Raw genomic sequence first — 14,568 nt, forward strand, 5'->3', positions numbered from 1 at the left:
CCATTTATATATCCTTATTTTGTGAAGGGTCTGTTAAAGTCTTTTGTCCATTTTTTAAATTGGGTTGTTTTCTTTTCTTGATTGATTTTTCAGTGGTTGTGTGTGTGTACATAATTTGGATCCACAAATCCTTTGTTCCATATGTGACTTGCAAATGTTTTTCCCAATGTGTAATTTTTTTTCATTCTCTTAATAGTGTCTTACACAGAGCAAGAATTTTTAATTTTGAAGAAGTGCTACTTAATCTTTTTAATTTTTTTAATGGATCATGCTTTGGGGATATTGTCCAAGAACTCTTTGCCTAGCTACAGGTCATAAAGGTTTTCTTTTATGTTTTCTCCCAAAAGTTTTAGAGTTTTACATTTTACATTTAGATCTGTATGATCTATTTTGAAACAGCGGTTGTATGAGGTCGAAGTTTAGGTCAAGTTTCCTTTTATTTATTTATTTTTTGCTTATGGATGGCTAATTGTTCCAATACCATTTGTTGAAAAAAACAGTCTTTTCTCCATTGAGTTGCCTTTGCCTCTTGGCCAAAAATCATTGGCTATATTTGTGTGAGTCAATTTCTCCGGTATTTCCTGTTTCCCTGAGGTTCTCATTTTCAGTCGCCAGCTACAAAGAATGGGGCATTGAACTTCCTGTGACTTCCTGGACCAGGAGGAAGAAAGAGAAAAAAAGTGACAGACGTTTGCCCTCTATCTAGAGATCACAGCTCCTCTGATTAGAGAGGAGGTCCCTTTTCCTTAGAGGCATAGATGACTGTTGTCCCCTCTGCCCACTGCCACCTCGAGACGGTCTTGGACTGGGAAGCCAGAGAATAGAGGGGAGGAAAAAGAAGAAAAAACGGGGATTCCCTCTGCTTCCTCCTGGTTTAGGAATCCCCTTTCCTGCTTCTCAGGCTGGAACTCAAAAGATTGATCTATTTGTCCCTTTTGTCTACATCCTGATTCTCACTTCCGAAGTCTGGCTGCCTTGAGTCCTGCCTGAGGGCTTTGGAGAAAGAAACGGGAAAGTTCATCATTGGTTTGGTAGCACTTAGAATTTTGCTCTTCTTTCCCAGTCAGCGTATCATCATTTACTTTCCAGAGCCCTCAAATAGCTGCTTCATATACCTATTGTATCCAGTGTTATAGCTGCTTTCAGTGGATAGAAAGGATGGCACGTGCTGTTTTTCATCTTACCCAGAACCAGTACCCCTTTATGCTATTTTCACATACAAAATTTGGAATAGTATTTTGGGCGAGTTACATAAATCTTGAAACAATAAGCATTCTGTGAACAATTGTTTCTCATAGACTTTTAAAAAGAAGTCACATTATCTTGGCCAAATTGGTTTATATTTGTAAATTTGAGAACAAAGTGGGAAACTTCTAGTTTTGTGGAAAGCCTGTGTTAAGATTATAGTCAGCTCTTTCTCTTGCTCCTCCTCCCTACTAAAAAAATGTACAGTTTAAGGTAATCATTTTAGTACCATATGCAAATTTACATTTAGTACCATTTAATTTTCCATGCAGAAATGCTCCGGAAGGCACCTGAGAAGCCTGTAGTCATTCACTATAATTCCATTTACCTTGTAGTTCTTGTCTTTTTGTTACATCAAAAATTGTCTGATTTTAAGCCTTCGATATCCAGTATTGAGAATTGCCTCTGAGACGTGAGCTGATGTGTCTTGTGTCTTCATTCTGAAAACCCTGTATAAGCTTTCAGAGGAATTAGAGGACATAGGGAAGTCCAAAAGAAAGAAGCTAATTATTAACATATTCATTCTCTACCAACTTTAAAAAAAAAAGTAGACTAAAGAAAATTATTCAGACAGCTGGTGAAAAACAAATATAGCTCAGTGGATTCCTAGTAGAAACAATGACATGGTCTAGAATTAGCTAATTTATTTAAAGTAATTATTTACCAGTAGAAATCCATTAAAATTAGTGAGCGGGGAATCAACTGTAGGTTATAAATCTCTTGAAATCAACCTCAGGAGTCCATGTTAATGGCATCACAGCAGGATATAGGAGTAGGCAATTAGAAAGGCCAAGTTTAAGGTAATTAAGAATAACTCACTCGGCATTTAAATTACAGTGACAGGAATATATGAATATGGAAGATAGTTTGATAATCGTGTGTTATCCCTTTATAGATTTATCAGAATGGTTATTGTTTTCATGTTTTTAGCATCTAGTTTTCCCCAAATGATCAAGTCTTGAGGACTTGACTATTACTTCTCCTAGTGCTTGCCATGCCTTTATTATTTAAAGCTAACAGTAATGGGAACATTTAAAGAGCTCTGGGCCAGACCTGGTGCTGAGCGCCTTGCATGGTTAACCCCGTGTCACCTTCACAAGAACCCTGTGAGGCTGTTCCTGATCCACAGGAGAGGAAATGGCTCAGAGGGGAGACTGCTTAGGATTGAGTCCATGTTTGCTCTTAACCTTTTAGGTATAAGATTGCCCAGTTGTGGATGGGAAAAAGTTCTTAGAAAAAAGAGGTTAAGAAGACCAAATTGAATGCTAAAAATGTTCATAGCAGTATTATTTACAATAGCCAAGCTATTTGGAAACAACCTAAGTGTCCATCATTGGATGAATGGGTAAAGAAAATGTGGTGTATATGTGCAGTGGAATATTCCTGCCATTTGTGACAACATGGATGGAACATGAGGGCATTATGCTAAGTGAAATAATCAGACAGAGAAAGTCAAATACTGTAATGATCTCACTTACATGTAGAATTAAGGAAAAACAAAACAAAAACCAAGCTCATTGATAGAGAAAACAGATTGGAAGTTGCTACCGGTGGCAGATGGGAGGAGAGGGAGTTTAAAATGAGTAAGGGGGTCAAAAGGTATAAACTTTCAGTTATAAAATAAGTAAGTCATAGGGATATAATGTATAGCATAGTGACTATAGTTAATAATACTGTGTTTTCCTGAAAATAAGACCTAGGTGGACCATCAGCTCTAATGAGTCTTTTGGAGCAAAAATTAATATAAGACCTGGTCTATTCTATTCTATTCTAGTCTATTCTATTCTATTCTATTCTATGATCCGGTATTATATTATATTAAAATAAGACCAGGTCTTATATTAATTTTTGCTTCAAAAGACACATTAGAGCTGATGGTCAGGCTAGGTCTTATTTTTGGGGAAACATGGTACTGTATCGCATATTTGAAAGTTGCTAAGAGAATAGATCTTAAAAGTTCTTATCACAAGAAAATAATTTTTTTATAACTGCATGGTGATGAATAACTTAGCAATATATACAAATACCAAATCATTAATAGTACATCTGAAGCTAATATAGTGTTATATGTCAATTATACCTCAAAAAGTAAAGAGCATTTTGACTAGGTATGCAGGAGCTTCAAAATTCAAGTACTGGGTTGCATAATTATCCAGTTCCAACCAAAGAAAGAATGGGAATAGTCTTGGTTTTATGATTCATTATGTCATCAGAACATTTCATCTGCCAGTTTCCCCCATGTCAGCTTTTGTAAGTAACCACTTTTAATCACCACCCTTTTCCTAAGTACATCTCAGTAGATAGAATTGTACTGGAATGACCTTTATTAATCCAATGCCAAGAGACAGAATCCAAAAGAAGGATTGAGGTTCAAAGGATAAGAATTTGGTATTTTTTATATGGATAATTCAGGGTCCTAATACACTTAATCTTTTAAACTTCCCAAATAATCTTATAGACATGAGTCCTTATTTTTGTTCAAGAGATTACTCCTTTTTTCTGTCCTTCTTCCCTCTCATCCAAATTAATTCTTCTTAAACCAGTTGGTTGATTTTATATGTCTAAGAGAGAATAAGACCTTAAGGAATTGAGGAATGGTGTTAACATCCTGTCCAGATGCTATTTGTGCCTGGATGTTCGTGTTTATACACATTTTTCTTTGTGATTGTACAGGCAGCAGCCAACTCAGAGTCAGCCAGACAACTTGTGTGGTATTCTTACTTTTTATGAACTATTTCGGCCAATAGCTAAGCACAGATAAGATCCTTCGTCAATGCGCTTGGAGCTGTTTTGCTGTCTTTATGATAAATGATTTCATATACATAATAGTTATAAGCCAAGGACACACTGAGGTCATTGGTGGGAAAAGTCTTAAAAGTGGTCAAAATTAATAAATATTATAATTTATTATAATAAATAATAATAAAATTATCAGAATTTTATTCTTTATCTAAATCTAAACACTTGTTTAGATAGTAATTTACCCATATTGCATGGACATATGATAAATATTTGAGACTCAACATTTTTTGTCTCTCAATAACAGTTGATCAGACATTGAGGCATTTGGGTGTGAAACTGATAGTGGGGAATGTGCTCTGTGGTATCTCACTGTGAAGTTGCACATTCATCTTTATGAAAGTGTCTCTGCATTCACTTTTCATTCACGTGGTTATCATACTTTGTGATAATTTAAAACTAGACCGCTTGATTCTATTCTTCTGGAGTCAGTGGTAGATTGCATATGTACAGAAAACGTCTCCAGAAAGCAAGGACGACCCGGTTTAATTGTAATTCCTTACAAAATTTTGTAACAGCTTGGGTTAGCTTAAAATGTGAATTCTAATTCTGTGGCCTTGTCCTTTAAATATCCTCATGCATCTGCAATGAAATTTGTGTTTGACTAGTAGGAAGAGGGATCTGATTAAACAGGGTTTGATTTTCTCACATAAAATGTCTGTAGGGAACCTTTTTAGGAAGAAGTGTGGTTCTACCAAGTCCTCAGGGAGGGACTCAGGCTTCTTCCGGTTTTCAGCATCCTAAGCATAAGGCCACTCTCCACACAACCACAGGACGCTGTTGGTGCTCCAGCCAAGATGTCTGCAAGAGGAGAGGGAGGGACAGGGGTAAAGGGGCTTTCGGGAATCTCCACCCATTGACTTCTACTTGAAACTCCTTGGCTACTGCTGTGTTCAGGGGAGACTCAGGTGAGGTAAGTGCGCACATTGCCAGCCCAAATAAAATCAGATTTCTGTGACTAAAGAAGGGGAGGCAAGTGGAAATTAGAGTTGAAAGAGCTGACTCTCTGTCACCAAATGTGAACTTTATTTTTTAAGTCATGCATCTGCCTAACCATTTTTTCAAAGTTTAAAGGGAAGTGTATTATGTAGGCATATTTTATAGAAATATTTTAGTTTGGGGAATGTTTCTTTCTAATCCACTGTTACACTTCTGTAATATTCTTAATATCCTTTAGTTACCTTCTAATAAGCAGTCTTTTAAAATTATAAATAATAATCTGGACTTAAAAACAGAGCAGGATTAACAGATACTTCAGCTCAAAAAAATTCTTTTCGTGCCTCTCCTAATGACACATGATTTAGAAATATTTATAAAAAATCCTCAGGTCTTTTTCACAGAGTCTGTCCTTTAGATGTAACTCAAGAAAGCTCAGTCAGGTGTTAAAAACTCCTGTGGGTAGCTGTACTCATGATTCAGGAGCAAATTCTACTGTGCTCTCCTGATATGTTGTGGTCTTTCTTGCTTCTGGGTTTTTCTCCCTGGTAAATTCTCTGCATGCAAAGCTCTGCCTCTGCCTTCCAACCTGGGAAGATTCTGTTGATCCTTCAGACTTCGCTTCTGCTCCGCTTTCATGCTTCCATCAGTGCTATGCGGTCGTCTTCCCTCTCCACCCTGTTTCCCCCTGCCTGGTTTAGTGGCTTAGTGCTTCTCCCAGGTGTTCTCTTGCTCTCTGCTGTTTGCATCACAGAGAGGAAGTCCAGTGGTGATGGTGTGGAATAAATGAAATAGTCCGTGCAAAGCACCCTGGACGGTGCCCAGCCTCCCCATAGAAAGCACACGTTATGTATAGCCATCTTTTTTTTACATTACATTTAACTGCTTCTCTGCTTTTTCTGGATGATAGACTTCTTGAGGACAGTTGCAATATTGTGTTTGTTAGAATTATTTCTGGCATCCCTGCAGTGTGTTCTCAGTAAATGTGTAATGAATGAGCGAGTGTGAGTGGGTGAGCAGACAGAGGAGAAAGGAAGACCGGAGCTCTCCAGTGTCACCTTTGCTTACTCAGCCCGTGGAGACACGAGGTAGTGAGGTCTGTATGTCCGGGTGGTAAAGAGCAGGTGCCTTAGCTCGGCAGGGAGCAGCAAAGTGTCCATTGCTTTTTGTCTTATTGAGTGAGCTGGCCCTCATGGAGACACCATGGTATACTTCCACACTATAGAATTATCTGTCATTGGAAGATAATTTAGGAGCTCTGTATTCAAAATATTTCTTTCATGTTGTTCCTTTAACACTTATTGAATATCTGCTATGTGCTGGGTTCTAGACCTGCAAAAGTGAACCAGTCATTCTTAACTTTAAGTTCTAGTACTGTGTTTCCCTGAAAATAAGACCTAGCCAGACAATCAGCTGTAATGTGTCTTTTGGAGGAAAAATTAACATAAGATCCGGTATTATAATATAATATATTAATTATTTATATTATATTATATTATATTATATTATATTATATTATATTATATTATATTATATTATATTATATTATATTACATTAACCCGGTCTTATAGTAAAATGAGACTGGGTCTTACATTAATTTTTGCTCCAAAAGATACATTAGAACTGATTGTCTGGCTAGGTCTTATTTTCGGGGAAACATGGTAGGATAGTAGGGGAAACAGACAGACAGCAGTGACACTCACACACACACACACACACACACACACACACAGATCCTTAGTGCAAGTATGAACAGAGAAAGGACTGGTGATTCTTGTGTTGTGCTGCTGCTTTAAGAACAGTAAGTTCTCGTTATGGAAGGTAAGTGCTGTTCCTTAAGCTCTGTTCTTTCAGAGATTTTATAAGCTTGTTTATATTCATATATATCAGACACCAGACTGTTGCTAGTAATAACTAGGCAAAAATAGCATCAGAGGCAATTGTACGCTGCAGTGTCAGGATCTTTGACCATTACCTTCTTGAATGTGACAACACGGAAGACATACTGCGTAGACCTTCTCTTTGAGCTCTTGGCATGCACCCTTAAGATGTTTGCATGGCATAGTATGACTGCTAAAAGCATCCTGTGCCTATTCTGAAGAGTGGTAGGAAGGAGGGAAAAGGGGTGCAATTCTGAACTGAGTCAGCTCCCTTTAAGCAACCTGTCTTTGCTTAATTTTCTCTAAACACATATGCTTGTTTTTCACCAGGCCGGAACTTAGTCATGGGAACTCCCCTGGCTGCAAGGGAGGCTGTGAAAGGTAGTATTTTAGTTAGATGCTTTGCTTCCCTGAGATACATTGGGGGTTCTGTTAGGAGTAAGGGGGGGATGGATATTGGGTAGCAATAAGCAGCATCAGGTGCATTGCTCAATAAATGTTCTTTGAATAGAAGGAAGGGAGGGAAGGAGGGAGGGAAAGACAAGACAGGAGAGGAGAGGAGAGGGAGAAAATAAAGAAGTATGATGGGAACAGGCTTTTGATGCAGATACTATCCATTTATTTTTCATGGTCTGTCAGATTGACCTTTCAGATATCTAGGCAATGAAATATTTGAATTGGCTCTGCCCTCTAAATCACAGTATTAACTTCTCTTTAGACTGGATGGACGGGGCCAGAATTGTAGACTAATGAGAGGAGATGGGTTTTGTGTGTGACTTACACATATGGGCACATCTGGTATTTTACTTGCATTCTTGATTATCAGTAGTTTTATTTGCTTGAATGGGTTTTACTGAATGACTGTTATTTTGGTTTATAGAAATAGATATATAATTTATGTAGTTTTATATTTATTTATAGATGTTTTTCCAGAGATTTATTTGTTTTTGTTTTTTTCACCTCAGTCCTGGCAGTGATTTTTCTAATGTGGATATAGAAATCATTAGAACATAATTTCCTAAGTGATACAGTATGCTAGTGTCAATCTTATACCACTGCAGTGCCCTTCTAATATAATTTGTTTTTTTAAATTGTCAAAGTTCTAACTGCTTTCAAGCGTCCTCAAGACTGTGGATGATAACATTTTCCAAAATTATCAGCAATCAGTGCCGTAATTATTTAACTGGTATTTTGATAAGGATATTTATGTTTTTCTTTTATTTTCCAGTTTCTGAACACAAAATTTAAAAATAAAACCCTTTCTTCATTTTTGGTGAGACTATTTTGGATAGTATGGCCCTGTGAACTTGTAATTTCTGAAGAGATGTGTACTGTGGGGAACCTTACAAATAGGTTTTTGTTGGCTTCTTTTTTGGGACGATATTCATGTACTCTGTACTCCATTGAAAATGTGTTCTATTACTTCATTCTATTGTGCTGAGCAATCAGAAATTGGTTTCTCCAGACCATCTAAATGGGAAGAATAGGCTGCTTTTATTAGTTATGTGAAGAAGTAACTTTCAGGGACCTTCAGCTTCAGGATGTCTCTTTCTTCACAGCTGCTGCTCTTCCTTTGTGGAGGATGCCAGTTGCTAAGAGAAGGCTTTGTCTGTTGTGTATGAAATGAAGTTTGTTTGGACCTCCCTCAAGCAACTTCAAGTGCGTAAGAGTCCAGCTGGACATTCCTCACCCGTTGATGATTTAAATGCAGGTCAGATTTAGAACCCAACTTATATTAGTTTAAAAATAGACAGGCCTTTAGAAAGCTGACCTCTGGTACATTTGGGGCTTGGGGATCTGATGGGCTGTTTCTTTTAGTTCACACAGCTCTGTTTTAGTCTCTGAAAGACAGGACACTTTTAGGCTAGATGACACCAGTGTCCTTGTAACTTGGGACCCCAGCCTCATGCCATGCACCACTTCCTTCAGTCCATACTCATTACTTCCAGGGAATTCGTGGCAAGACGAGAGAATCATAGAACAGAATCTGATTTCTGTACATTAATTTTATTGGATGTTTTCCAGTTTGACTAGGAAAGGCTATAGAACCCAGAAAGAAAATCTAACAAGTTAATTTTAAGGTAATAAGACTATCATATGATGTATTCTTCAGTTGCATTTAGAAGAGTCAGAAATGTTCCTCAGGACAGGGTAAGTGTTGGTAACCCTAAGGATGAGAAAGGTAAGATTTACTGGCAGCTCTCACCTGGGGCTCAAAGGTAATTTATCAAACGATGTAACTTAACATTTATAGTATGCAACTGAATAATCAGTTACAAAATAGGGAGTAATTCTTCCATGTCTGAGGTTTACAGACTTGAATGTGTTCAGCAGAAAAGTTAAGAGGGTAAGGAGCGCTGGGGAGAAGTTTATTACTAACTTTTTAATTAGCAGAGAAACAAGCATATATTGGTCATGCATGCATGTGTTTGAATTATTGCCCAAAATTTTGTCTGAACCCGAGACAAAATGGTAAGCTTAACGTTTCAAATACTTGAATTATTTAGACTTTATTAAAAAAGTAGCCCTTATTAAGGGTAGTTTTTCTTCATGATTTAAAAAGGTAACATAAGCATTTCATTTTATGCAGTCAGGTCTGTCTTTATTTCTGGACACCACTTACAGTCTTAATTGTTATTACCATCTTCACTAACACATTTGTATAGTAGTTTCTTTGAGGCTTATACCTTTAAACAGAGTTAGTGTTTAACATTAAGTCTTTTTGGTACATTTAGCAACACAGAATTATATGTCATTTTGGACCCTCCTGTGTCTGTAATGTTACTTTTTACATCAAAACAAATACCTTTTAAGAAGAGAAAACATGGAATTTTTGCTTCCTTTTTGTTTATAAGATGTCAGAGTATATTGTTTGTGTGTGTGTATATATATGTATACATATATATATGGTGTGTGTGTGTGTGTGTGTGTGTGTGTGTATGTGTGTGTATGTATGTAGATTTTCATCAGTCTTTTAAAATCAATCTGGATTTTGTTTTCTGAGTAAAGCCTTTGTTACCACAGAATACTCAAGTGAAAACAAAAACAAAAACAAAAAACAAACAAACAAAAAACAACTAAATGTGGCTTTTGGAAACTGAGCTATGTCTGGGCACAGTTTTCTGAAGTTTAAGTTCTAATTTTTCCCAGTGGTCAGTGATAATCATTCATTCATTTCTTTCCTTGAGTCGCTTCTATGTGTTAGGCATGATCCTGGGCTGTGGGGACATTGCATTTCCCTAAATCTATACTGTACTTCTCTTTATGGAATTGATGGCTTAGTGGCAGAGACATGAGCAAATAGTGTCACACAAGTAAATATATACACATGAACTGGAATAAGTGCTCTGGAAGCATTACAACTAGGTCTTTTCCATAGTATAAAGGAGTAACCTGATGTTTTATTAAAAACAAAAACAAAAACACAGAAGTGCAAGAGGTGGGGTTTGCAGGCTACATTTTCAGCAAATGGTACATGAAAGGAAGTTACTTGGACATAGGAGAATGTACCTGATATCCTCATTTAGTTCAGGGTGTGTATAGGGTGAAGGTGGGAAAAGGGGGGGGGATGGGAGAAAGCACTTTAAACAAAGAGGAGTCAGAATTATCCGAATTGCAAGTTGGGAGGTGGGAAAATGTTTCAGACAAACCCCCACGCTTGACAGGAAAGCAGAGTGTGTTTGACAAGCTTAAAGGTTAGTGTGGCTGCAGCATAGTCATTAGGGAAATGGTGCCTTCAAACTTGGAAAGGGTTGCTGGACTGTCATGCAGGGGCTTTTAGACCATGTCAAGGAGTTTGAGTTTTATGCCTGATGTAATGAGAAACCATGGCATGGCTTGTAGGCAAGGGTATGTTGTGTTTACAAAGGCCACTCAGTTGCTGTGTTGAGAATGTATTAGAAGGTAGCATGAGTAGATGCAGGGAGATCAATTATACAGTCTTTTACTGATTTATTATTCTGGGGCATACAAAGGTTGGCTACTTTTTTTTTTTTCCTTTCCCAAACTAGAGCTGGACTTAATAGTTTTTGCGTTTTGAGTGAGATTTCGTGAAGCTTCCTTGAGGTCCTGCTGTTTGATCTTATTCTCTGTGATGTGCCCATAACTTTGAGCAGAGCTTGGCACACAGAAAGTGCTCAATAAATATTTCTGAACCGACCGACTGATGGCCTGAGAAAAATGAGCTTCTGTTTTCTGCTCATCCAAGTCTGTCAGCACCTTCTCCTCTGCCACCCAGTGGTCTGACTGTATTTGAACCTGTCTGATGGTGACTGGCCGAGGCAGCCAGGTCGGCACAGACTCTTATCCTTTGACAAGAAGGTCTTTGTTTGGATTCTTTGGGAAATACTGGCGACTACCAGGGCTGACGTGCAAAGAAGTGGTGTGTAAGCTTACTTTTTTTGTGCTAACATCCTGATGGCACAGTACAGAAAGGACTTGGCAAAAACGAGTAAGTGTGGATTGCTTGAAGTTTCAAGGGGAGGGATAGTATGCCAGAATATAGGAACATGGTGTTCGTGTTATTAGTTCAAAAGTTTTAAATTTCAGTATACCCATGTTTTTCCAGCAGTATAAAGGATCGACTTGATGTTTTATTTAAACAAAAAAAGAAGCAGCAGCAGCAACAAGAGGAGGCGATTGAGGCTACATTTTTTTCAGTGTGTAATGGAGGGTTCCTTTTATTAAGGCTAAAACTTTGAAACAGCCTGGCAGATGAAGCTATTTAACAGTGTGAACATCAACGGACGCAGATAACAGTTTTGTTCTTGGATATAGATCATGTTAATGTAAATTCTGTGTATAAACGATTTCTGTTCTCTGGTTTTGACTTGTAGACTGTGTGACAAGACCAGTCTTGTGCATTTACTCTTTAATGGTCTAAAAGTTTGTGTGTGAAAGCCAGCCTTCTGAGGGAAGCATTTGAGGAACCTATGCAGACTTTGCCTTAGAGGCTAGGAATTGTGGGTAAACACTGACTGAAGTGTGTTTTCCCTCAGCCTTTGGTTACTGGGCTTCACCAAGGTGGTTACTTGCTTCATACATGAGTCTAGAAGTAGCGTTAGTTATACTTTCAAAGCTTGACATAAATTTCGTCACTTTTTCTCTGAGGGCAGTAAACGCCATTTTCATCCATTTATCTCCCTTTTTGTTGCCCTGGAAAGCAGGGTCCGGGATCCTCTTTACTTCTGTACTGTTCTCCAGTTTCCAACTCAATTCCCGTCAAAGGTGCCACATCTATGATGTCTGTCCCTCTAACCCTTCCTGCAAAGATAGTTATTGAACAACTACTTGCATAGGTGCCAAATATTGTTCTATAACTGTATTTGTGAACAACACAAAATTACATTTTCTTGTGTATGTGATTAGGGGCTAGTGAAATAATTAAATTAATGGACCTGGGTGACTGAGGAGACTTTCATTATGTCTCTCCAAGGGCATAGTATTGACAAATAAAAAGGAGTATTTCATCATAAGTATCACCATAAAAGCAGCCCTTCTCAGAATATACAACTTGAGTTTATATTGAAAAACTCAGATTATTGCTTCCTCTCTCACAAACACTGGAACAAAAGTTATGTACGTTATGTCAGGTGGGAAGCTGATATTATAAAGCTTATATAAATGGATTAAGATAAAATTAAAATGTATCTACACTTATAAAATGTGTCAGATACTCTAAGTTGAATAGATTTTAATTCAGCAAATATTTTCATTTGTTAGTCTTTAAATATTCAGTTTCTTGTTTATGTTTGTTAATTCCATCAAATAACTTTTGTATTCCTGATGACTGATAATGTTAACAAGCTAGGCTGAGGGAAATCAGTGGTTCAATATTTACCATGCAAAAAGCACAATGGCTCTTGTTTTTAAACAGGAGTTGTCTAGTTGGATAGAATGTGAGCGCGGGTGTTGAAAATGTAGAAAATTGAGGCTTTGAAAGCTATCAGTTTTAATTCTTCTTTTCTGATTTGGATACCTTTTATTTACACACACACACACACACACACACACACACACACACACTCACACTCACGCTTGCTTGCTTGACTGTACTAGTTAGAATCTCCAGTAGAACGTTGACTAGAAAGGATTAAGAGTAGACATCTTCATCTTGTTCCTGATATTGGGGGAAATCTTACCGTTAAGTATGACGTTAGCTGTAGGTTTTGTACAGATACCCTTGATCACGTTGAGGATGTTCCCTTCTGTTCCTAGTTTGCTGAGGGTTTTTTTAAAATCCTGAGTGGGTGTTAAATTTTGTTGGTATATATTGATACAATTATGCTTTTTGTCCTTCACTATATTAACACATTGTATTAAATTAATTGGGTTTCAGATGTTATATTATGTTAAATCAAACTTGTATTCCTGGGATGAATTCTATTTGGTAATAGTATCTTAATCTTTATTTATACATTTATCTCCCTTTTTGTTGCTGGATTTGGTTTGCTAATTGAGAACTTTTTGTGTATATATTCATGAGGAATATTTATCCATTTGTTTTCTTTTTTTGTGATGTCTATCTGGCTTTGGTATCAGGATAATATTGAATTCATAGAATGAGCTAAAAAGTGTTCTATTTTCTTGAAAAGTTTGTGAAGAATTGGCATTATTCTTTAAATATATGCTAGAAATCAGCAGTGATACCATCTAGGCCTGGGATTTTCTTTGTGGGAAGATTTTAAATTACTAATTGGATTCCTTGTTATAAGTCTATTCAGATTTTCTCTTTCTTCTTGAATCAGTTTTGCTAATTTTTGTCTTTCTATGAATTTATCCATTTCATCTCAATTGTCTGATTTGGTGGCATACAGGTTTTCATCATATTCCTTTATAATCTTTTTCTGAGAGTCAACAATGATGCCTCCTCTTTCATTCCTGAATTTGGTAATTGGTGTCTTTTTCTGTTTTTCTTGGTCAGTTTAAATAAAGGTTGGTCAATTATATTGACCTTTATAAAGAACCAACTTTGGTTTTGTTGTTTTTTCTTTATTGTTTTTCTGTTTTCAATTTCATTGATTTTTTAGCATATTTATATATATATATATTTTTTGAAAAACAAATATTTGTTAGACTCATCCTCATTAATATTAATTTCATTGATTTTTGCTCAAAATTTTATATGATGTCTTTCTTTTTGCTTGCTTTGGGTTTATTTGACTATCTAGTTTCTTAAAGTGGGAATGAATTGAGATCTTTCTTATTTTCTAACATAGGTTTAAGTTTAAATCTATAAAATTCGCTATAACAACTGCTTTAGCTGCATCCCATAAATTTTAACATGTATTTTTGTTTTTATTCAGTTCAAAATATTTCTTAATTTTACTTGCAAATTTGTTCTTTGACCCATGGATTTTTTAGAAATTAATTCTCAAGTCTGGAGATTTCCTAAATTTCTTTGGGTCGTTGATTTAATTCTTTGAAGTCCCAAACATATTTTTGTATTATTGCAATCCTTTCCAATTTATTGAGGCATGTTTTGTAACACTGCAGATGGTCTATGCTGAGCCTTGAAAAGAATGTGTATTCTATTGTTGTTAGATGGAATGTTTTGTAGCTGTCAGTTACGTCAGTATGGCTAATAATGCTATTCAAGTGTTTATAGCCCTGCTGACATTTTATCTATAGTTTTTCTATCAATTATTTAGAGTGGGGTGTTGAAGTCTCTAATTATTGTTGATTTCTGTCTTCTTTCAGTTCTGTCCA

General features: G+C 36.6%; 1 protein-coding gene across 18 annotated transcripts in view; it reads left to right on the forward strand.

Annotated features, from left to right (window-relative positions):
- The window catches only part of SIPA1L1 (signal induced proliferation associated 1 like 1), a 335,407-nt gene that overhangs the window by 120,688 nt on the left and 200,151 nt on the right, over nt 1-14,568 (forward strand). The window contains exon 1 of one of the 18 annotated variants that reach the window (XM_081047680.1): nt 4,927-4,957. The exons of the other annotated variants lie outside the window; for them this stretch is intronic. The gene's annotated coding sequence lies outside the window, so the exon portion shown is untranslated. Of the gene's footprint in view, nt 1-4,926; nt 4,958-14,568 lie in introns of those variants that run through there. 18 annotated transcript variants of the gene reach the window in all.

The sequence above is a fragment of the Rhinolophus hipposideros genome (genome assembly GCF_964194185.1).
Source record: "Rhinolophus hipposideros genome assembly, chromosome: 5".
Classification (NCBI taxonomy): domain Eukaryota; kingdom Metazoa; phylum Chordata; class Mammalia; order Chiroptera; family Rhinolophidae; genus Rhinolophus; species Rhinolophus hipposideros.